Below are 24,611 nucleotides of genomic sequence, written 5' to 3'. Positions count from 1 at the left end.
ATTGCATTTAACAACAAGCTTTCTAACTTTTTCAAATTAAAATCACCTACTTATGCCCATTTTTAAACACCTGCTTACTATCTTTTTACCAACTTTGAATATCAAAATTGCATTAAGCTGAAACTGAGCACATATTATTTTTATTACCGTAAAGGCTTAAAACATGTCTCAATAAGCAAAAACTTCTTTAATTGCACTTAATATTTTCATTCATACTGATATACCTAGATGACATTATATTGAATGCCATTCTTATATATCTATAAAACACATTACAAATATTTTTTTAGCGATGTCTATAAAAACTATAGGAATATTTAAAACTGTTTTTAGCACGTCGTGTAGAGTCTGTACAATATGATATTATATAAACGACTTTTAAAATGAAACAAATTCGCGAGTACCTACAACTTTACTTTACTGAACACGAAAATAAAAATTCACATTTTCATACCTTCAAAGGTAAATAATTTTATATTCCATATGTAGCTCGAAAAAAACGTAAAGAAACGACAAAATGACAACAGCGACAAATGCATGAATTTAATCGTATAAACTTCTACCTTTTAAAACAAAACGAAAAAAAAGCGACGTCTGAAATTCAGTTTGACATGGTTGCGCGCTGTGTGCCGAAAATAAAACGTTCTGCAGGTCCCGTCGAAACTAGATTTAAGGGTTGAACCATAACTACAGAATTTTTTTTTTGTAATTCAAGTATTTATAACGTTTAAAGTGTGATTGATTTGTTACCACACAAAAGTAAATATATAGTAATCATTGAAGTTATACTTCTCTTGGCTCGTTTGGGAAAACAGATCAGAGTGTATTTTTGGCGTGTGACGAAGTTGCGCGCGCCGATGTAACACGTTTGGCGTGTGACGGAAGTTGCGCGCGCCGTTGCAACACATAATTTTGTATTATGATTATATTCATTACGGTCTCAAGTGTACATGCGCATACATTATATTGGAGTGTATATTTATTTTTCATTGTGTATCAATATTTGAGGCTATATTTATGTTAGTATTATTTATGAGTAAAATTATATATCAATAAATAAATAAATTTTGTGAATGTTGAGTTAGTAAATAATTCAAAAAAATATAATAAAATTTGAAATTTTATTAATTAAAAATTTATTAATTCATCATGGGCACTTCTGAAACGATTATAACCGCTGTATGGCAAATATAAGTTTTGGTCCTATACAACAATATCTAAATTATAATTATCATGTGCTATATGTGAGCCACAGATGAATCGCGTACGTTTTCATCAACCTAATCCACTGTAATATTAATAGACTCAGGTAACGGCTTATTTTGTTTTGTTACGCCAAAGAAGTATAACTTCTAACGCGCGTACATAAGTACACACACTGATTTTTATTTATTTATTTATTTATTTAAGAATACAAAACATTGTGGACATAACAAATCTAAATTCAAGACGTACACAACATGAGATTTACATTATAAGTCAAACATTACCCTCACAAGAGAGAAGAGAATATAGAAAAAGAAATATATATATAATAACAATAATAATAACAAAAAAAAAATATATAATCAAAACATACTTAAGTATAATTTAATACAGAAAAATATAATTTTTGAGAACGGAAAATATACAATTTTATACAGAAAAATACAGTTTCAAAAATAAAATGCAAAGTACATCATTGAAAATGTCTATGTTTTTAGGGAGCGCATTTACTAGTCTTGCACCCCTCGCTAATGGTGCCTGATAGGCTTGACGCGAGGAAACGGTTCCAATCTAGAATAAATCATGACTGCGACCACGTAGGTAATTGACAGGCGCATGGAAATTCAAATTCATTAGGACACCGGGATTGGAAACCATCCCTCGCGATAACAGGCAAAAGTGTTTCAACAGCAGAAGAGACCGACGAGATTCAAGAGAGTGAAAAGTAAGCATGCCTTGTAGAAAGGCAGTCGGAAAATAATCATCTGACGAATTATCGAAAGGAAAATAGTTAAATGTTTTAAAATAAAGACATCGAAGAAATTTCTTCTGGACGCGTTCTAAAATAAGCTTATAGGAAACCTCATAAGGACACCAGATAATCGACCCATATTCAAGAATGCTACGCACTAATGAGACGTAGAGTGTACGTAATACATTAGGATTCTTGAATGGTTTGGATTGTCGCATGATGAATCCTAGAAGCTTACTCGCACGTAGAGCCGTGGAAGTTATATGCGAGTGAAAGGATAATGAAGAATCAAAAATTATCCCAAGATCTTTCGCCTCAGATTGACGTTTTAAAGAATTTTTTGACATAATATAATTGTATTTAATCGGAGTTCTTGACCTAGAAAAAGTAATACAAAAGCATTTGTCAGTATTAAATTCTAATTTATTCTTTTTTGACCAACTTTCAATTGAACAGAGATTTCTCTGTAACATGCAACAGTCCAACTCATTCCGAATTGGTGCATATAATTTCAAATCATCCGCAAAAAGTAAAAATTCTACTCCATCCATGGCTTTAACTATATCATTGATAAATATGAGGAACATAATTGGTCCAAGATTTGATCCTTGGGGAACACCTGAAAGAGTTTGAAAGACTTCAGATGCACACCCAGCGTACTCGACATATTGACAACGATGTGAAAAATAAGATTTGAAAAAATTTACAAAATTAATAGATCCGCCTACTGCACTTAGTTTAGTTAAAAGAATATCATGATCAACTCGATCGAAAGCCTTTGACATATCCGTATAAATTGCATCAACTTGACAATGATTGTCTAGTGAACAAGATATGTATTCAGTGTACTCCATGAGGTTGGTAACTGTTGATCGAGTAGATCGAAAACCATGTTGAGCGTCAGTCAGCTGACCATCCACATGTGTATATATATATTTATGTAAAATGGACTCAAATAGTTTGACCGGTGCAGAGAGAACAGCCACTGGTCGGAAGTTAGTTATTTCAGATACCGAGCCGATTTTATACACCGGTCGTATACGAGTTAAGCTCCAACATTCAGGGAAGGTAGATTTACTTAAACATAGATTGAAAATATACAACAAAGGATCGCTTAAAAGTTTTTTGCATCCTTTTAATAGCCATGGAGGAATGCCATCTGGACCTACTGAGGATTTCGGATATAGTCTAGAAAAAGCATATTTCATATCTGACTCATCAAGAGGACCAATATTTAGTATGGGCCAAGAAGACGAAAAGTATTCAGGTTGAGGTTGAAGTTTTGGTGGAATCGTGGAATAAACTGACCTAAAATATTCAGCAAAACCGTCAGCGATGGATTTATAGCCATTCAATACACTACCCCCAAAAGACATAGACGATAGCTGTGCAGAAGAGTTACGTAAGCTCCTAACATACGTCCAAAAAGTTTTCGGGTCTGAGGTTAAATTCAAGGAAATTTTCTCAATGTACGCTTTGTGAGCAGCGTCAATGGCGCGATGAACTCTTCTGCGCATATCAGAGAAAGCACCATAATCATTCAGGCACTTCGAGCGCTTCCATCGTTTATGACAGATGGCTTTTAAGTCAATGGATTTAATAATGCTATGAGTGAACCATTTAGGGTAGCTGCGCGAAGTACCTGAAGACTTCTTAATGGGAAAAGACTTGGAAAATACACTATAAATATTTACATAGAAAACATCAATTGCACTATTAATATCATCGGTACTATATAAAGCATTCCAATCAATACTCTGCATTTCATAATACATTTGTAATAGGTCACCTTTGAAGAAATTCCATTTATTAAAAAAGAAAGTTTTCGAGCTAACAGAATTGAAATTATTGCTACCGCTAAGACGACTATTGGAAAAATTATGATAATTGATTGGCAACTCAACTAATAGAGCAGGATGGTAAGCGTCTTCCTGCACAAGGGGATCAACGCAAGCATTCACCTGTGCATTACAATCTGTATCTGCCAAGACCAAGTCCAATATGCGTGATTTCACATTTTTAATTTGGGAAAACTGTTTAAAGTGCATACAGCTCAGAAAGTGCGCAAATTCCAAATCAACATTGGCGGATGCCGAATAAAGATTGAAGTCACCGATGATTGCAATTGAGCTGCCAATAGACAAATTTTCAAAATATGAGAAAAACATATTATAAGTATTACACGATGATCGAGGCGGAAAATAAACACAGCTAATAATAAAAGGCGACCCATTACACAGCAATTTGACAATAATTACATCGATACCAGTAAATATATGGTCAATCACAGATACACTATCTACCCGATCAGAGCGAACGGCAATTAACACACCGCCACCCCTTTGACCAAATGAACGATCACAACGAAATACAATATATCTACTATCGAAAAGTTCACCATCACAAATCGAGTCATTGAGCCAGGTTTCAGTCAAGCATATGACAGAAATGTCACTTGACAAGAGAGTATTACGCATCTCGATTGTCTTCGTCCTGAGACCACGAACGTTCTGATAATAAACGTCAATGTATTTAGGTGACCGTCACGAGCTTTTGCTTGTAGTATGGGGTGAAACTGACTTATTCCAACGCCATTCATTGACTATCGAGTCAACCGGCCAAATTTCAGGAACAAGAAAACGGCCAATAGAGGACTCTGGAACTGTTATCCTGAATGAAGAATATTTATTCTTTGTATTTAATTTAATTACTTCAAATTTTATATCACCTACACTCTCCTTCACATAATCAGTTAGGCCGCTTACTGTAGTGTCTGGGTGTAATGACCAAATGTGTAGACTTCTGCGTTTTTCAACGCCAGAACACGATTTGGAACCAGGTTTGGAACCACATATTTTTTTGAGGGTAGAAGTTTGTAGGCTAGGTCGCTTAGATTCATTTCCAGAGGATAAATTACGATGACTCATTGGGCTCCTTTTTTTTACCGTTGACCATTCGCCAATGCTTGTAGATTGTGACTGAATGACGGTAATCTGTTCAGCAAATAGTGGCTCAACTTGTTTGTTTTTATCTTTCACAGCCGTAGATATGGACACCGGTGGTGACGGAGCTACAATAACTTCGTCAGGCAAAACGTCTAAGGGCGAAACCGAAACACTCTGTGCTTGTATGTCCTTGTACTCCTTGCTTGTACTCCTCAGGGTCTCGTTTTCAACCGTTAATTCAGCAACTGCAGCAATCAAATCATTCGAAGCAATAGCCAGTCGCCCTTGCAGTTCTTTTGTGACTTTAGATTTCACTTCAGCCAAAACTTTGAGGATATAGTTTAAAGAGTTTTTGCACGAAATCACTTGTTTGCACGCCATTTTTTATAAAATTATTTAATTCGTGAATGTAAACAAACACAATAATTATAACAGTAAATATCAGTAATCACACGAATTAAATAAATACTTAATGACCGGTAATTACGTTTCAGCCAGCTTGGCAATAGAGTCTAACGGTATAAGTGAAATTAATTAGTGGATTATGATTACTTATTAACAATTAAATACGTCTGATCGCTTTGAATGCAGTAGGTAAACTATATAATTACAACATTATTATTTTTTATTAAGGTCTGGATTTAGGAATGTCGCAATACTCGCATACTTCACTCTACTGGCAGTATCAATAGCGCGAAAACGAGCGGTTGTACAAGATTATTATCAATTTTCAGTTAGGTGATCATTTCTGTTTGGGCCAATTATGGTACCACGAATCCCATATAAATTTCCTACCTACGTCTATAAGTATTGCCGCCATCCAGGCACTGCAGTATCAGACATATTAATAATTAAATGCAAAGTGGTTACTTTCAGATAATAAACGCCTCACGACGTGCACTCGTTTGACCCTAGCATCATTAGAGAAATAAATTAATTACGAATTATCGGTTCGCCCAATGCCACGCAATGCACTGTAATTCATAAGCAATCAAACTCATTACTCAACCATATATTTAAATTTTTAACAACTACAGAGTGACTCAAAAAGTACAGTGTTACCGGGAGAGTGGTAATGCTAGAGAGTGAGAACCAGACCAGGGAGCCAGTCATCATTAAAGGTCAGCCCTTGGAACTTTTGATATAACCCTTTCTTCAGCATCCAAATTATCCTGTCTTATTACAGTCCACTAAAAAGCTCAGACACTGACCTTAATTATCGCATTACGACCGTCGAATATTTGTCATTTTTAAAATATAATTGTACAATTTTTATGCATTGTGCGGTAGAGAAACGATCCATTGTGTTAAATGATTACTTAGGTCAAAAAATACGTGTGAAATATTGGACAAATAATAAAATTATAAGACTGTGTAATAATTCATACCACGAGTTGGATACACCTGTATTTAAGCCATACCTGATTTTCATGACGTAGTTTATGCAATTACCAATAATTAATACTTAACATAATATTATGAGTATAGTGTTTCTAGTCAACATTGTTTATCAATTTCATCACGGTTATTGATTCACAATACGAAGGTAAATATCATTTCTCCCTGACGTGTTATGCTATCGTAGAAAATTTCATTTACGTCGAGGATATACCCATATATTTATTATTTTCAAAAGGTTGTTTTCATGTTATATGAATCATTATAGGTTAATATGAATGATACGTTTATTATATAAATACAGCATATTATTATTTAATAATAGTAGGTCTATATTATATTTTTATCGTTTAATTAAAATAACATCGTTGTTCTGTTAAGATCTCCGTTATGACAGTCAACAGTTTATTTTACAGGAGAGATGAAAACTGGTTTACATTAAATTTATTATAAGCACAGGTATGAAAGTACATTTTCATGTTTTTTTTTTTTGTAAATTAATCTTTATTTATTTATGTGTTTAATTATAAACGGCCCATGCATTTGTGAAACAAAACATATTATAAAATACGATTGTAAAACATAGCAAGCAAAATAATAATATATTAATCAAACCGGTATAATTTATTCAACAATAAAATACAATTTATTGTTAACTTGTAAATAAAAACAACGAAAGAGTACATTAACATAAAAGCAGCATAATAAATTATGAAAAGAAGTTAAGTAGATCATTTATTGCAGTACTTGAGTGCCCGGACGGATGTATTGAACATGTAAATAGAATAACTATTAGAAATAAATTTAATTATTGGTATTAAAAAATAAACAGAGAAGCTGGCTTTAAAAAAAGGTCGCAATTTTTTTATAGTAACTAGAGGCACAGCTCATGGCAGCCGACTCTGTAAATAACTTGATTTATTTAACTTGGAGAGTGCCATTACCGAGTTAACTCGCCAAAGTTTGTATGTACTGTCAAGCCATAAGCGAGATAACTCGCGACTTCATTGTGAATATTACGTACAATATTAGTATTTTTCGTATATTCTTGTATTATTTTCTAGATAATATTTATCATTTTAGTCAGAAAATGTTCACCTGAAAAACTCCAGATTGTTTGATGGCCGGAAACAGAAAGATTAATAAAAAAATTTTTAGGCATGTGAAGTTTACGAAAACTATTGCTCTTCGGCTTTTACAGGAATCTACCATATTTTATCGTTTAACTTAGTGTGTGATCATAGATGTCTTTGATTTTGTTTGCATCTTACACCATTTGAAATCATCTCATGCATATTATACCCAATAGAAAAAATCATTTTTAGAAGAAAAAAAAACGTCACCCGACGGGACTTAAAACTGTAACTGCTGGATTCGCGCCAGTGCGCTTTTATAGAGAATGTTACATTCTCAAACTTGTGAATTATTTGTTGAATAAAAGAAATATTTTTTTTTATATACCCAATATTAAGTATCTAAGATTATTAATATTGTAAACATGACGTTGTGTATAGGGATTGCAATACCGGCATTTCAAATCCAGTATCATAGTATTTTTCGATACTGTAATACCAGTTTTTAAAATTGTACGGTATCGATAATATATTATTTGGTATTGAAAGTGGAAACAAAGTGTATTACTTAACGTGAAAGGGTTAACATTACTTTATATTTTGTATTTGATTTAATTTAATGTTAGAATAAATTAAAATATTAAGTATACATAATCAAAATAATAATTATACTAATTTCATGATGCTGGGATGTCAGGAAGATTTGAAGGTTTGAAAATCAAAAGGTTGCATGAAACGTTGGGTTCACCACATTGGGGTTAAGAGAAAAGTTGATTAGGCAGCAGCAATTTAGACAGATGTAGCGTTTATTATCTTGATGCAGAGTCCTGAGAGTATGCGTTGGTTTAGGTGATCAGACCGAGCCGCGATCCGGTTGTGATTATGATCGGGTGACGAGTGTCCAGAGCAAGAGACTAGACAATATACTCTAGTGGATTAGTGACGAATTACAGATTGTCCTCGCTATTTATATAAATGAAATCAATATATGTATTACAAGAGTCATTGTCGCAATTAAATAGCATAAAAGACACGTCTGTTGATCTAGATTATAGGTGTGAAAATGCTGACTATCGCTTCCGTCACTCTAATTTGTTTTGAAAAGTGTTTGAATTTGAAGTGTTTCACCTTTGTAATGCTGAGTGGTATGATTACTACAAAAATATTATTATGCTCACATCTTTTTGTGTTTTAACCAAGGCCTGAACAAAAACGATGCATGAGTGCGAGTGAGAAAGTATTCGGCACCCTTACAATCTCTGCGACACGCGCTAGAGTAAGATAAAAGGTCTACATATCTGTGAGCTAGTTTCCAAAGCTATCGCCATCAAATCGGGGCGAAACGCTTCACATAGCGACGATAACTTGCGAGCTCGAGTTGCTAAAATTAATATTTTTTGTGTTAAACATAAAGTCAATGGTAAATATTTTTAGTTAATTAAGTAGAAAAGATGGTTCTGTGTGTTGTCTTAAAATGTAAGTAATGATAAGCAAGAAGATGGTATTACGTTTCATAGGTAAGTTGATACATGTTCGTGATAATTTATTTGTATTTTATTATATATTTTAATATCAGTGACATAGTGTTTCTTTAAAATAACTTAAATTATGGACATCTTTACCTAATGGTTGCATTGTAACCGCTTAAAAATACTATATAACGTAAAAAAAAATAGAAAATTATATTTTAATTCTGAGCGTCTAGTACGAGCACTTTGGGCGAGCACTAGCGAAATGGTCTATGGTCTCGAATATTTGTAGGTGAATGCGTTCGTCGCCCATAAACCAAACGCAAGGCACGCGGCTTCATTTAGCAATGCAACGGGTGGCATCTAGATGTATCTATAGTCTAAGATTTTAACTGTATTCATAAGAAAATGGTTGACCAACAATAGTTTTAAAATGCTGATACAAAACCTTTATAATATTAAATTGTACATACATAAAAAAATCATGTACGACAAGGCTGTAAATAAAGGGGTCAACAATGAAAATTGTAATATTATAATACTAATGTCTCTTTTCTGTTAGCTTTGTGCTATAATTCTCCCTAAGTACCATTAGTTATTTATTTATGTGTGATGTTTCACAAATCATTTATGATATAATTTTAGCATTGTTCATATAAATTCTTGGCACAGTGACCTATATACATTAATTCATTACAATCGGTAAGTATTATCTCTATATTAATGGCTTAAACCTTATTTTAGAAACCAACGACTTCTCGACCTATTAATGAAATGCGACCAAAAAACTGTAGTTTTTTTTACACTATATTATATTTTTTATGTTCTTTGTATTATACCTAATATTATTAATGACAATAGCTATAATACTCTCGACTATTTTCTTTATTTTTTATGTAATTTGATCGCTTTTAACTTTGTAATTTGTCATTATGTATTAAATTTGAATTTTATGGTATTTAACTGTCAACTCTTGATCAAATATAAAATAAATAAACAATGTTAAATGCATTGTTCTCAATCTACATGTATCTACTTCCATGGTGGCTTACTTGGCACACCAGCTGTCAAGAAGACATGGGTTCGATGTCGCGTCTGGGTAAAAAAACTGCATGTTGCTTTATCTTGCGCAAGGAATTATGGGTTGTGGGTTAGACGAATTGATATTTATTTTTGAATTGCTAATTATTTATTCAACAATCTATTCAGTTTATTAAATAAATTTATAGTGATCCTTCATTATAATTTAAGAATGATACAGCCACGTTTGTTTAGTTGGCAGAGTTTCCGTCTTTGTTTATAATATAAAGCCGTGGGTCGCAGGTTCGAACCCGCAGCTGATCATAAAAATGTACGTTGTATTTGTGCATTTGATCCAGTGTAATGAACCAATTATTGGTTGGGTGAATGGCTAACAACTATTTTCGTAAAACAATTATGTTATTTTATCGCTTAGGAGCATAATCGTTGTTGTTCTTTAGTGGTTTTTTGTCATGCTTCAATATTTACTTATATCATTGTAAATAAATTATAATATAATATATATACGATTGGCGCAATGTGGCATGGAAATGTGCATGTTGGACATAACGCGTAAAGATCACAAAATAAACCATTGGATAGGAAGCAGGAAAGAGTATTCGATGTGATAGAGATCGCTAAGTAATGGGTTAGATATGTCGTGTGGACAACCGCTGTATAAATGCAGTCATATAGTGGTATCCAAAGGGGCATCAAACGGCCACAGGGCACCATCAAACCTACTGGATAGACGAACTCATTAATTTCAGTAAAAAGAACTAGGGATCGAGAAGATTGGAGGGAGCTAAGAGATGCCTTCGCCGAGCAGTAGATTAAACCCAGTTAATAATGATGATGATGATATTATATAATAAAAAAATACACTTTAAAAGCATCTTACTATTGGGAGAAACTTTAAAGTTAATTGCAATAATTAGTGCAGTTAATAATAATTAATGCTGTTGATTTCGGTTTGACAAAACGCCTTGCATTTTATTTGCATTTATTAATTCCCTTTGTAATAATAAGGCAAAAAAATATTATCCCCAATATGTAAGTAAGAGTCAGACAAATTCTATAAGCAAAATTGGGAAGAATTGTCTCGAGGGAGGCCATTCTCAGAATCTGCTAGCCCTACTGCGGAGAGGCGCAAATGAGCAGAATTGCCAGAATGTTCCCTGCGGCAACACTAGCCAACAATACAACGCGGCTTTTACCGTACGGACAAAAGGGCGTGACACTGGTGTTGAGTTGTTTTGACTTCGCCTGAGTGGCATATCAAAGTCAAAGTGGTAAACCACTTTCTCTTCACTTACAATGTTTACCTAAGAATATGCAATTGAAATAGGGAAGATTTTGATTAGTGTATTGCCATTTTCTACAATATATTTTGTAACATTTATTAATAAATAACTAACTTCTACACTTGTAGTGATCTTTTCACTTATGAGATCATCGCATGCAAACGTTGTATTGCATTGGCAAAACGTCAATTAAAATTCCTTTTTGTAAAATTTTGTTCAAGTCAACAAAAACGTAGGTATAAGTAATGAATATACATAATATGAAAACATCTCATGCATATCATACACACTAGAAAAAATCATGTTGTAGAAAAAAAATATGACATCCGACGGTACTTGAACCTGTATCTGTTTAATTCCTGCCAGTATGCTTTTTCAATTAAGCTACGGGGATTTTATTGAATTAAATTAGTCGGAAAACCATACTAGTGTGAATCCAGCAGATACAGGCTCAAGTACCGTCGGGTGTCGTATTTTTTCTACAAATATACAGTATATATTAAGTATATTATTAAGTTTTCAAATTTTGTGACTTATTTGTTGAATAAAAGTAACAGTTTATTAAAAATGTATAATTTCTGTATTGTAGGTAGCTATATCTTCTAGGCAACTTGACTTAAAATGTTCGACGTAAACTAATAAAAACTAAAACTTTAGAATAATATTTTCAGACTTACTTGTGGGATCATCGTAAAAGTAAAATATTACGATTTTTACCACCAAATTTAAGCAGGTAAATGAGCATAAAGATAATATATCGTGGGTTGTTGCCAAAAGTAAGCAAGTCGATAATTTATGTATTTATAATTAACTAAGGATTATGTATCTATATATAAATAATAATATGTATGCTAGGAAAAAACATAAAGTCATCTGATATATTTACAGAACATGCACATAAATCACAACGAAATTACCATTGTGCTTGATTTTAGAGGGCATGTCAAACTGTCATATTGCAATAATTACTCCATGACATGGTTTTGCGACTTCAACTTTTGGCAATAACCCCACGATATATTATGAGTATTATGACTATCACAATTTATACGAAGGAATATAAAAATCATATTTGAAAATGTTGCAATTTCTCAAAAAATATATTTCAATTACTACTACGATGAAGAAGTACATATTTAGTGACCTTGGTCTGTTTAAAGAGTACTTAATTCATTTTTTTTCCAATATTCAATTTATGGCAGAATTTTCTCGCAAATATTGTTTGTAAGGGATCTTGGCATTACGTTTGACAGTAAGCTGACATTTAGTGGCCAGGTGATTACCATTTGTAAAACGGCACGTATCGGATAGTACAATATTAAAATTGCATTATAATTCCACTATTACGGAGTAGTTTTCAGATTCGGTATATTGTTTGGGCACCGCACCAGTTGAAGTAAAGTCTTATGGTGAGAGGGTTTAGAGGAAATTCTTAAGACTTTAACAACTTATTAATACGACTTAATACACTTAAAATTGCTATTGATGCTAATGATTACTATAGACTTTTTAGAGCGTTAAAAAGTCATAGAAATACTACTTCACGTACTAAACAGAAAGTTGAAGTGCACACCCTATAGTAACAGTACCTACATCTTGAAATTTATATGTTATATAATATTCTACTTTAGATCATTGTCTGTTTGTTCATTACTTTTTATACTCTCTCCAACCCTTTTTTGAAATTGCACCCCAATTCATACAGTCCACTAGTTCTCTCATATATAATTGCAATAAGTGAATAATGCGTAAACAATAGCGACATTGTGTTAACTAACAATAAAAAACAATACTTTTTGGGCCAATTGTGGTCGCATTCATGCTTTCTTCCCACCTATCATGAGAAGACCGTGATTGCGAATAATATTCAGTTAGCTCTAAACAACAGGTGCGTGTAGACCTGTTACCGCTAAACCACTGTTTATAGATTAATTCAATTATATAGACTGATTCAATAGTAAGCTCAAGTTACTGCAAGACAACCGATGCGCTAGGCTTGTTAAAGCTATCGCGCTCTATCTGATACGATACGAACGAAGCCGCGTTAACTTCAAAGTGACTCATAACGCATATGTTTGACCTTCGTTGCGCTAAATCTGATACGGCTTGCGCGAACGTCAACATAAAATGTCAGTGTCAAGCATCCTGTTAACCCCCCTCCCCATAGATCCCTAATCCACCAGCATTCTCAAAATACAGTCCTCTGCTAAAAAGCGCCACCAAATACGATTAAAAAAGTTTCGTTGTACAATAATTAAGGGAATGGGACAACTGGGCGCCAGGACAATTGGACGCCGCACTATCGTAGACACGTATACAGAACGTAGACGAAAATTTTTTACCAGTTTCTATATACTATGTAGTAGTTTTAATACATTTTACTCTTAACGTAGTATTTTTTATTGCAGATTGAGAATTACCATGCCTAAGGCTTTATATAAAATAAAAAAACTCTTTTTTCGCTGGAACTTACAAATATGCTCGAATTAATCATTATTTACGTGTGCATATTTAAATTTTCACCAACTTTTAAATCATAATAATATAATAGTTTTAATATATATAATAATATTAAATATTTTTTTAAAGGTTCCTATAAAAACCAAACGTCTATTTAATTGCGAATTGCGTGGCGTCCAGTTCTTCCGGTGCCAAATCGTCCTAGATCCAATTCTAGACCCATAATTAATTATTATCCTCTTTATTAATGGATGTTATCTTTTAGTATTAATTTATACAATATAGTATCCACCACCATTGTCGATAATATCCTTTCTGTGCGTAGTACATGCTGCTTTCGAAAATTACGTTTTATTAATTTCCTGAAAAAGCCATTAGCCTGTTTATGGAAGCAATCAATCAAAGATTCTTTGTTAATATTTTCAATGACGTCCACGTTATTTAAGAAATTTCCCATAAATATTAGCAACAGCCTACCAATCATTTTTGGCCACAACGAAAGTTGGACATTTATTAAACGTCGATGGAATCCGGGTGGAAAGTTATTTTTTTTCGCTCACTTTTGACGTGTAAAAATTGTCTTGTAGATAAAAAATATCGCATTAATTATTTATGTACACGCTATGCTATATGAAAAATACAATAAAATAATATTCGCTTCAGAAAATAATAACCGTGCTGCTGCAAAAATATAGTAAATTAAAAGTCATACTGCCCTGATTAGTAATAATTACAAGATAAAAAGAACTTTTTATATACAACATTTTTAAATTTTCTGTTGAATCATAACTTGGCTTGACTACGTTAAAGTACCCACCACCAACCGTCATTATATGCACAGCCGTGGATATACACAGCCGCTTTCTATGACGCTTTAAACGTGTCAGAAATAAATGATTTTAAGTGCTCAATCCGTCCAGAGACGGAGCCGCACGGGACTGATGCTGCAACCATGCACCGTAGTGCTTAAAGAAGAAAGTTAAGAAAGATTTTTTCTTTGTTTTTTGGACTGGCTTTGCTGTCCGCTGATGTTAAGCGCTTTGTGTACCCGCATACTGAGTGTCACGAATTGAAATGGATGAGTCTACAGAAGAGTCGGGAGTATTCCGCTCGCCATACGACGCTGCAAATTTCTCGAATGCCGCAAAGTTGGCCTCGGTTGCTATCAGATCTTCATGACCAATTGGGCCCGTGTGAGGACGGACCCTGGCAAACAGCTCCGCTCGTTCGAGTTCCATAAGCGGGCAATCCCAAAGGATGTGTTCAACATCTTGGTGGTCATGCCCGCAGGTACAACCCGGCCCATCTACTATCAAGCCAAACTCGTGGAGTCTGGCGGCGAAGTTTAAACGATCAAAAAAATTTGTGCTTAATAGAAATAATACCGAAATGTCAATTTGAAATTCATATTGATTTCCATAGTAACGCACGTATATATTAATAATTTAGTTTCTAGGACCCCAGACCCCTAGCAACCAATAATAGTTGATTGGATTACGGATTTCTTCCGAAATAACTTTTCATACAACACAAAATTAACTGAAAATGAATTCAATTCTACTTAAAGATGACTAAAAGTATTAAAAGAATGCATTGGAATCATGTTCTGGTATTGTATTCTAAAAGTTTCAAATGTCTAGCCAGTCGGGAAGTAAATTAAAAATCGATTGCAATATTTGTACTGGATAAACAACCATTGGACAAACAAGAATACGAGCTAATAAAAACGTTGTACAGACATTATTTTTGGTTTTAGTTAAATGAGAACCCATGTTTTAAACTACTTTTTTTTATTTATCTACGTATTTTTTTCGACTCATACAAGGTATACACGAGAACTCTAGACATGTGTGTCTCCGATAATTATCTTAGAAATAGAGTGCACCATTAAGTTGTTTATTATTCCAAGGTGCAGAACCAACCTGCCACTGGTAATGCCAATTGGGAGGGCTATAACTATCTTCAACCAAATTGCCTCGGGTGTTGATAATATATTCCACTTGCGTGAGGTGAGTTTAGGTAGACGCTATTTTATAAATTCTTAAAATAGGGTCTCCTTAGCAAAGTTATTGTACTTCTTTGGACTTTTATAGATATATACTATTGTATTTCACTGCTTTTGTATGTTTATATTATGTTCTCTTTTTATATTTTCATTTTTATCGTTTTTTTTTGTTCTTATTTATAATAATGTTTTATGTCATGTTGTGAACGTCTTAAAATTATAATATGTAATTTTCACAATATGTAAATAAAAATTGAATTCAATTGAATAATTACATTATGTAAAATTATTGGATTGTTTTGATATGATCTCTAAATATAGTACGTCTACTTAGAGATTATGTCAAAACAATCCAATAATTTTACATAACACAAAAAGACAGCTTAAAACTTGGTTTCTCATTTTACTAAAACCAAAACACTGTCTTTTTACTTAGCGGGGCAGTATCGTATTTGGAAACTTGTACGTATGCAGTTCGCCGTATTACACTTCACTGTAAAATGTTGTATCGGAAATATATGTCCGTATATAAAAACCGTCCAACCTCTTTGGGTCGTATAGTTTCTACTGATATAAATTTCATGTCTAAATAAAACACGATTCTTGTTGGTTAACACTTTACAGGTTGCCAGCAGCAAAAAAAAATTTTGAAAATAGCCAATCTACTGAATTATTTATTAGGTTAGGTTATCATTCTTGAATTCATGAATTTTGCCAAAATCAGCTATGAAAACTGAGATAATGTTCATATTGAATAAAATAAAATTGAAGACCGTATAGTATACGGTCATCTCTTCCTGATAAGAAAGCTCATGGTGAACCGTGCCACGGTGAAAATTTTTTACGTACAATTTACATGCAGTATTAGTATCGTGTATGGAAAATATTTACTTATGTATTGAAAATAATATCGTTTAATATGAATGTCTATGACTTATTCTTAAATTGTAGGTATATGTATTATTTGCAATAGAAAAGGTAAATAATTCTAATAATAGATAGCCCATAACCTAAACCATGCGCAAAAAATGTATTACAATCGAAAATACATTTTTATCAAAAATATTTTTTTCAATCCGCATGGAGATGAAATTTTCAGTCGAATAATTATGGAAAAAATATGTCCTTAGTCTTTTTATAAGAATGTATAGACTTATTCAGCCATTGGCTGAATTTATTTATTTCCATGACTAAAAATGACATATTTAAATGAAGCAACATGAAAACAATTACGTATAATATTATATTCTTCTCAATTATTAATTCTTCTTAGAGGTTTAATTTATGTCATTTAATTTTTAAAAAAAATCTTTGAACCGAAAATACTGATTTACTAATCCTCACATTAAATTTGCAGTCGTATCAAAATGTTATTCTCGAAATGACATTAAATAAAACAGAACACAGAAAGTGAAATTATTACAATATTATATAATAGTCCACATATAAATAATTAAAAATACCTCTGGTTTATATCCAATTACGATGAAATTAACTAGTAGTTTTAATATTTTAAAGCATATACTGAATTCCGTAAATTTTTGGGTTTCTAAGTAGGTACTGTCATTTCCCTCCATTTTGGTAAGTGAATAGCAAACTGTCACTTTTATTTTTAGTATGGTTTTTCGTCTGGATTTTAGGATTTGGAGGTGAACAAATAACACACCGGATTTTTTTTGGAAACAGCAAGGTATTTTTAAGTTAATATTATATATCTAATAGTTAACATTTTTAATAATTTAATTTTACGGAGGGCGAAATTGGCGTGTTCGCGATTTAGCTGTTTGTAGCGTTCTGCGCGCCATCTTGTGTTTTCGCTTTTCAACGAGAGCCGTTGTCGAAAGACGGCGACGTTGCAATATTTCAACGGTCATAATCTACGGCATTGCCGGCTCGGCTCTGTTATTATTATTTATTTTCGCAATCAGCGCTTTACTATTTGTTGGGTTTGATACCGATTCGGGCCTCTGCAGATACACAGAGACATCCCCAAATGGGGTCCATACGGGAGTGCCACAGTACCTTACATACAAATCGGCGTACTTACACTTGCTAATAATTTAACTTTTTTATTGAACAAATAATTTACAAGAAAATGAAAATTGATGAAAATTGAAAAATGACTTATTATAATATGTAATATAATATACAATACAGCAGGCCATGAGACTCAATGATAGTAGTGTAGTAGTAAAAGCCAAACGAATACGTAAACACTCAGTCTTTGGTATAATCACACATATTGTAATATATTGTGTATATAAATAATAATAATAAAATAATAAATAAATTAATAACAATCCGGAAACCCTCTAACTTACTGAAAAAGCAAAACATAATTGGTGCTTAGTTTTATGTTTATAAATACTAGATATCCACTATTAAAGTATTCAGCATTTAATAGCGCCTGAAGATGTCAAAAAGGCGAAAACAGAATCAAAAGAATGACTCAAATAGAATACTACAAAACTTAAATCCATTAACAGTAATAAATAAAGAAAAATACATCTAGAAAGGTTGACACCTTGATTAAGTTATTAGGTATATTATTTAAAAGCATATTTTTAAATCGCATACAACTTTTGCGTCATAATATTTGAAGGAAAATATTTCAACGCAAAAAACATGACAATGGTATTTTAATGGAAACACGCTAATATTACATACGCGATTCATGGAAAAACAGGAGTGCGACCCTTGTAACGGCCTTGGTGGTTTGTTTTCATAAGGGTTGGGTTTTTGTTTGAATTCGGAATGGAAAATCATCAAGTTGCTAATTAAGCCGTATACAGAGTTGAGTTTTTTTGTGACAGTTCGTGGAAATGGTGCTTTTGTATTGTTGTGTTTTTTATCTGTGAGCCTTTTTACGAACGAAATCGTCTTTTTTATAAGACGGCTATTGTAAGGCTCAAATAAATTCGCTAGACAAAGAAATATAAAATGTCTATCATTTGAATGTGTCTTTTTTTTAAGAATTTGGCGCGACAGAATATCTATATTAATAATATAATACATTTAAAGACGTTTTTATTATTTTTTTTCATAAAAATAAAGAAAATGAAAGTTCTTTGGCGATCAAAATGATTTAGTACTTTAAAAAACAATTATTATTCATTATAACAAAGGTTTTAGTATTTCGACAATGCAGGAAAATTGGCAAAGATATCATCCGAATCTCATCAAATCATCACTTCAACACTGCTACTAAGTATGCTGATTTACGTTATTTTCTTTTATATCGTCACCTCAATACTATAACTAGATAACTTTGATTTGGTCATTGTTGGGAAAATGAAATTTAAACTTTATTTGTTTAACATAAATCATAAACCAAAGGGGTTGGACGGTCTTTAATATACGGCCATATATTTCCATTTCACGGTGAAGTGTGATACAGCGAACTGCATACGTACAAGTTTCATACACATAACAGTTGCCATAGTGATTAAACCTGTTATTCCAATAAACATATTTTTAAGTCTACAGTGGCCGCGCGGCTTAAGCGTTGGACTATCACGCCGTAGGTTTCAGGTTCTAATCTTGAGTCTGGCAAGTACATTGTTTTTCAATTTGTGTGTGAGTTAGAGAATGGACCTAATAGGTTGAGCAAGTGGCTGACATCCATTTCTCGTAAAAAAACAAAATCTGTTAATACAAACCTCTACTCTGTGGAGGCCCATATAATCCTATTAGGATCAGACATGGTCGAAAAAAAATCTAGGCTATAATTATTATTTAAAATAAAAATTTGAAAATTGTGCTTGACAAATTGGAAACAATAATGTTCAATAATTATTGTTTGAAAAAATATTTTAGATATTATATTCTTTTATTTATTTAATGCTTTTATGGTTTTAGAGTTATTCAATATTTTCGAACACAAAATTTATACAGTTCCCATAAACTTCTGATTTCTCTAGTTTTATCATTCTGTAGATAAGGAAATGTAGACATAAAATTCAACAGCTATCTCAAAAATTAAAATCAAGTTATTTAGTTGTAGTATTGAGGTGACGATATGAATTTGAATTAGTATTTCCTTCTCTTTATTATGATGTCAAATTAAAAAAAAATGTCGAGTTATAGTAGTACTTGGGTACCTAATAATATAACTATAATTTGGCATACCATCTATCAAAATGAAAATATTTCTTATAGCAGCAAAAGTCAAACAAAAATCACCAAATTAAAATCGAGTCAAATTTTATTCAACGTTCTCACGTCGCAATTGTTATCATTAAACAGCGTAGTAAATGCTTCCAAGGACAGAGAAGCGCATTTTTTTCCAAAAATAAAGTGTCACACGGAGATAACCAGATTGACTTCAGACTATCTCAGACGAGATATATGAGAATATGCATAGAGTATATGCATATGTCGGTTAAAAGGGAAGAGCTTGACAGATCAGTCCGATCCTCAGTTGGACCGATCTGCCATTGAGATTTATAAATCTACGAGGAAAAAGTTATCAGCTTTCAAAAAGTCTTCAGCATTTTACCGCGAACAATAAGCTTTTATATATTGAATTTTTTAAATAAATAATAACAAAATCAAATAAAATGTTATTAATATTACTTTATTAAAATTATATTGTAAACACTTAACACTCTGTATGAAAATAAAAAAAACTTTAATTGAATTAAACGGAATATTTTGTTATCAAAAAATATACAATGAATATATTATTAATTGAACAATATTCAAAATTAATAAAATATCTCTAAGTGTTTTCCTTGGCTATACTTACAAAGCGAGCTTATAAGCTCTCTCGCTTACCCAAAGAGCTTTCTCGGCATTGTGGACCAAAAGAGGCCTCTGTCAATCGTAGTTATTTACTCGAGTCCTTATTTGGCCGCTGGAATAAATAAAAGCCTCCACTACTTCATAAAGTATATCGGCGACAAGACAAAATGAAAGCCTCTAGGAAAGTCTTTCGCTCTCAAAGGCGGCTTTGTGGTAGGGTTGCCATAAACCGCTATTTAAAAATAGAACAAACTGGTTAGTTTCTAATTCTCATAAAACTTTTGGTAACTATTTGGGCATTAAAGGACTATTATAGTTGAAAATATTTATGTATTTTAATGCTTTCTCGGTTTTTTTAAATATTATAAGTTGTTAAACGATGCAAAAAATACTATATAGAATGAAATATAAGAGAAAACGATGACAGCAAGATAAGTTATGAATAAAGATTATAATTGAGAATTCTCGATATATTATAATCAAGAAGGTGAATCTCGAATCTAGAGAAACTAATATTCCAAAAATTCTAAAATTCTCTTATTTACAAGAATTTTTTACTAGGGTAAGCTGCCGACTGGCTACCAGAATTTTTAAAATTTAGCCTGTAAAAATCAGAAAACCAAAAAAAAAATCTAGAGATTCTCGAGATATAAATAAACCAATCTCAAATTCTCGAGATGAGAAATATTATTAAAATAGAGAATTCTCAAATCTTGATAAATGAAAAGTGTTGAGAAAAAACAAGATCTACGCAGTTAAGAATATGATTTTGTGCAATATGTTTTTATTTATCATGATTTAAATTATTGTTCTATCATTGATAATCTGCCTGGATATGCCTGATTTAACGATTTAAGGTCTTCTACTTCCACCCATTTTACTATGTTTTCCATTTGTCCAGTTAACGACGTCCAGGTGACAATTTCCCATGCCATGAAAGTTTAACAAATAATATTTAACTTTTACATTAATAAGTATACAAATAAGTAAGTAAGCATAAATAATTCCAAGTCGATTTTACGAAATTATTCTCCTAATTGGTTCAATGATTACTATCCCAATCGGTCGTGTGTTAGATATATATTATCTGATAGCATCATTAAGATTGATGGATTTGCAACTGGATTTTATGGTTGAAATAACAAGACATTGATTTAAACCATATAAACCAGACGACAATATTACTAAAATCCATACGTCCTTTCGTGACTATTTATTAATCTCATCGTAATATGGTTAAGACTCAGTGGATAAATTGGTAAAGCCCAATGGATAGTAAGCTGGTTGATACTGGTTCAATACCTGTCCGAAGCCATATTTATTTCTAATAGTTTCGGAAGTATTTCTCAAGGCTGACTAAATTCCGAATTACGAAAGTAATAATAGTTATTCGAATTTCAAATCGTCACCTGTTCAAAATAAATTAAGATTTTCGATTGCACATTTCAATTTAATTAAAACCATTTACTTCAATTTGCAATAATTATCATTTTCCGCAAACAGTTCACCATAAATTTTAGTCTAATTATGAATTAATAACTAGTACAACCATCGAAATGTAGAGTGTCACGGTCTAGCTACAGCGGGCGCTGCGTGTTTCCAAATTATGTACAGGTTTTATAAATAATAGGTGGACTGTATTATTAAGAGCATACTTTAGTGAAACGCACTTCAGCAATAGGTGGGACCTAATTTTGCATGCGTTGCCAGTCGGAGAGCGATAGTCGACCTGTTTGCACGTTAATTTGTTTTGTGATGGCATCGGATGAGTTAATTCTTAAATCGTGTAAAGATGTCTAAAAAATGTTACGTATTTACTCGAAAAACAAAACATGTCAATGAATATATTATTATTATTACTTAAATAACAATAAACATAACATTAAATGGACGCATGTTGAATTTTTATGACAAATTACGTTTTGTTCGTCACGCATCGTTTGACCGTTTAAGACCGTACCTCAGTTGAAGTATAGCCTTGGAATAACTACGTAGATATATATAAATATACCTAATTAAAATAAAATACAATATTCAGTATTTAATACACATATTTTAATTATAATCTGGAATATAATATTGAATTTGTTTCAATAAAGATTTTATCTAAATAATCTATATTATATAATATCGAATATAAATAATTTTGAATACACTTCTGTGAAAAGTATTACTATTGGAGATCGGCTTTTGTTTTTTAAATCACAATACAAAGATCATTAGTTAAAATTCGTCGCAATTGTATGGCGCCTATTGCATGGTGGTCTATGTGCATGGGCGCGAAACCGAGAGATGCAGGTTCAATTCCTGCTAGGTGTCTAACTTAAAAAGATTTTTTCTATTGGTTATAATAATATATTATATTCTCACGTGTTTTCAAAATTATTTATGTCCAATTATTAAAATGTTACATTCTCACATCTTGTGAATTATTTGTTAAATAAAACTAAAAAATATATCGGTATAAATAGCGGCTCCATGTAAATTATACGTATTCAATTAATTTACCATAGCACAGTTTACCGTGAGCTATTCTTCTTCTTCTTCTTATTGGAAAGAAATTCCCGTTTACAATAAAATTGCGGAAAAAAAAACCGTTGTTCGATGAACATTGCAGACAGTACTATTCCAGTTGTATTATATTATTCAATAAGAACACTAACACGAATTTTATATAAATTATAGTTAATACGATATGTATAACGATTGCATTTCTAATTTACTTATCTATTTATTTTTTCTGTCTTTCCCTTGTATTCTGGTGGTTTTTATTACGTATTTTTAAGTGGTTTATTTAGGTGAGGAATTGGTTTCAATATTTTATACGGCCATCTATTTCTGAAAGAACATCTTACAAAGAACTGTGTTACGGCAAACTGCAAACGACATGATTAAATAGGTATAAACCGTGTCCGGAAACTTGTACGTATACAGTTCGCCGTATCACACTTTACCGTGAAATGTTGTATCGGAAATATATGGCAGTATAATAAAGACCGTCCAACCTCTTAGGGTCGTATAGTATTGACATAAAATTCTTGTCTAAATAAAACACAGTTCTTATTAATTTACAATTGTCAGGAAGCCAGCAGCAAACAGATTTTGAAAATAGCTGATGTACTGGATTATTGTTAGGTTAGGTTTTCATTCTTGAATTCATAAATTTATAAGCTATGAAAATTGTAATTATGTTCATATTGAAACTAATAAAATAGGAGACCGTATAATATGCGATCATCTCTTTCCAATAAGAAATCTAATGGCGAACTGTGCCACGGTGAATTGTTTTACGTGTACATAACCGCTATAAACAGATTTGTATTAGTTGACAGTGTAATAATATTATACCCCTCAAAAATAGTTTTCATTATTTATAACTTTTTTAAATAATACAATATAATATTTCCTTCATTTATTGTTAGTTAATAATTTCTTTTATTTTGTTAACTGTCAATTCATGGTGGAACTGCATTTTTTTTGTTGTTTAATTTAATAAAACGCAATTTTTTTGTAGTGCTTATTCCACTTTTAATCAATAAATTAGGACCGCTTTCGTCCGCCTCAGAGGGACATTTTCAACTGAATACATTTAATTTTATTTTTAAAATCAATATTTATCAAACAAAATCCAAAGCGACAGAAATAATATAATAATAGATAAGTTAGTTAGTTAGTTAGGTTAGTTAATAATTTTAAATTACTAAATAAAACCTCAAGAAATGCAACCAAAGCTATGCTGAATTCATCATTAAGAAGAAATTATGTGTTTTGAATCATTCGTATCCACGATCTAAATATTCTAAATCTTCATTACCTAACCTTTTCTACGAAATTTCCGGGAAAGCCTAGACTCACAGCAACCCTAGTATGAAAATTCGACGTATAGGCTCGACTGGGCGCATGATGCGAACCGTCAGGCCGAATTTCGTAATCGTATCGTAAAATGGTAAAAAGAGACGTAGCATTATTATTATGGGAGAAAGTTGTCAAATCAATAACTTCTGATACTAGCGGATAATAAACATGTTTTTATTATGGTGCTGAGCATGGGTATAAATAGCTATACAATAATTCTTCCTGAATTATAGTCGACATAATAATATAATATAACAAACAATAAATATGTCGTAATATGATATTATTTTACTCTGAGTCTTCTGGTTTCTGCCGCATTTGGAGTTGTTTTTCTCGAAATTTCAGTAGAATATACCATAATATCGTCACCTCAATACTACAA

General features: G+C 32.1%; 1 protein-coding gene across 1 annotated transcript in view; it reads right to left on the bottom strand.

Moving 5' to 3' along the window:
- Positions 1-24,611, bottom strand: part of LOC147070288 (uncharacterized) — a 352,102-nt gene that overhangs the window by 54,929 nt on the left and 272,562 nt on the right. The gene's annotated exons all lie outside the window — the stretch shown is intronic.

Source organism: Rhyacophila brunnea, unplaced genomic scaffold (genome assembly GCF_057557595.1).
Source record: "Rhyacophila brunnea isolate RB1 unplaced genomic scaffold, BYU_Rbru_1.0 scaffold_22, whole genome shotgun sequence".
Taxonomy (NCBI): domain Eukaryota; kingdom Metazoa; phylum Arthropoda; class Insecta; order Trichoptera; family Rhyacophilidae; genus Rhyacophila; species Rhyacophila brunnea.
The sequence above is the reverse complement of the archived record's forward strand: the minus strand, read 5'-3'. Positions and strand labels throughout refer to the sequence as shown.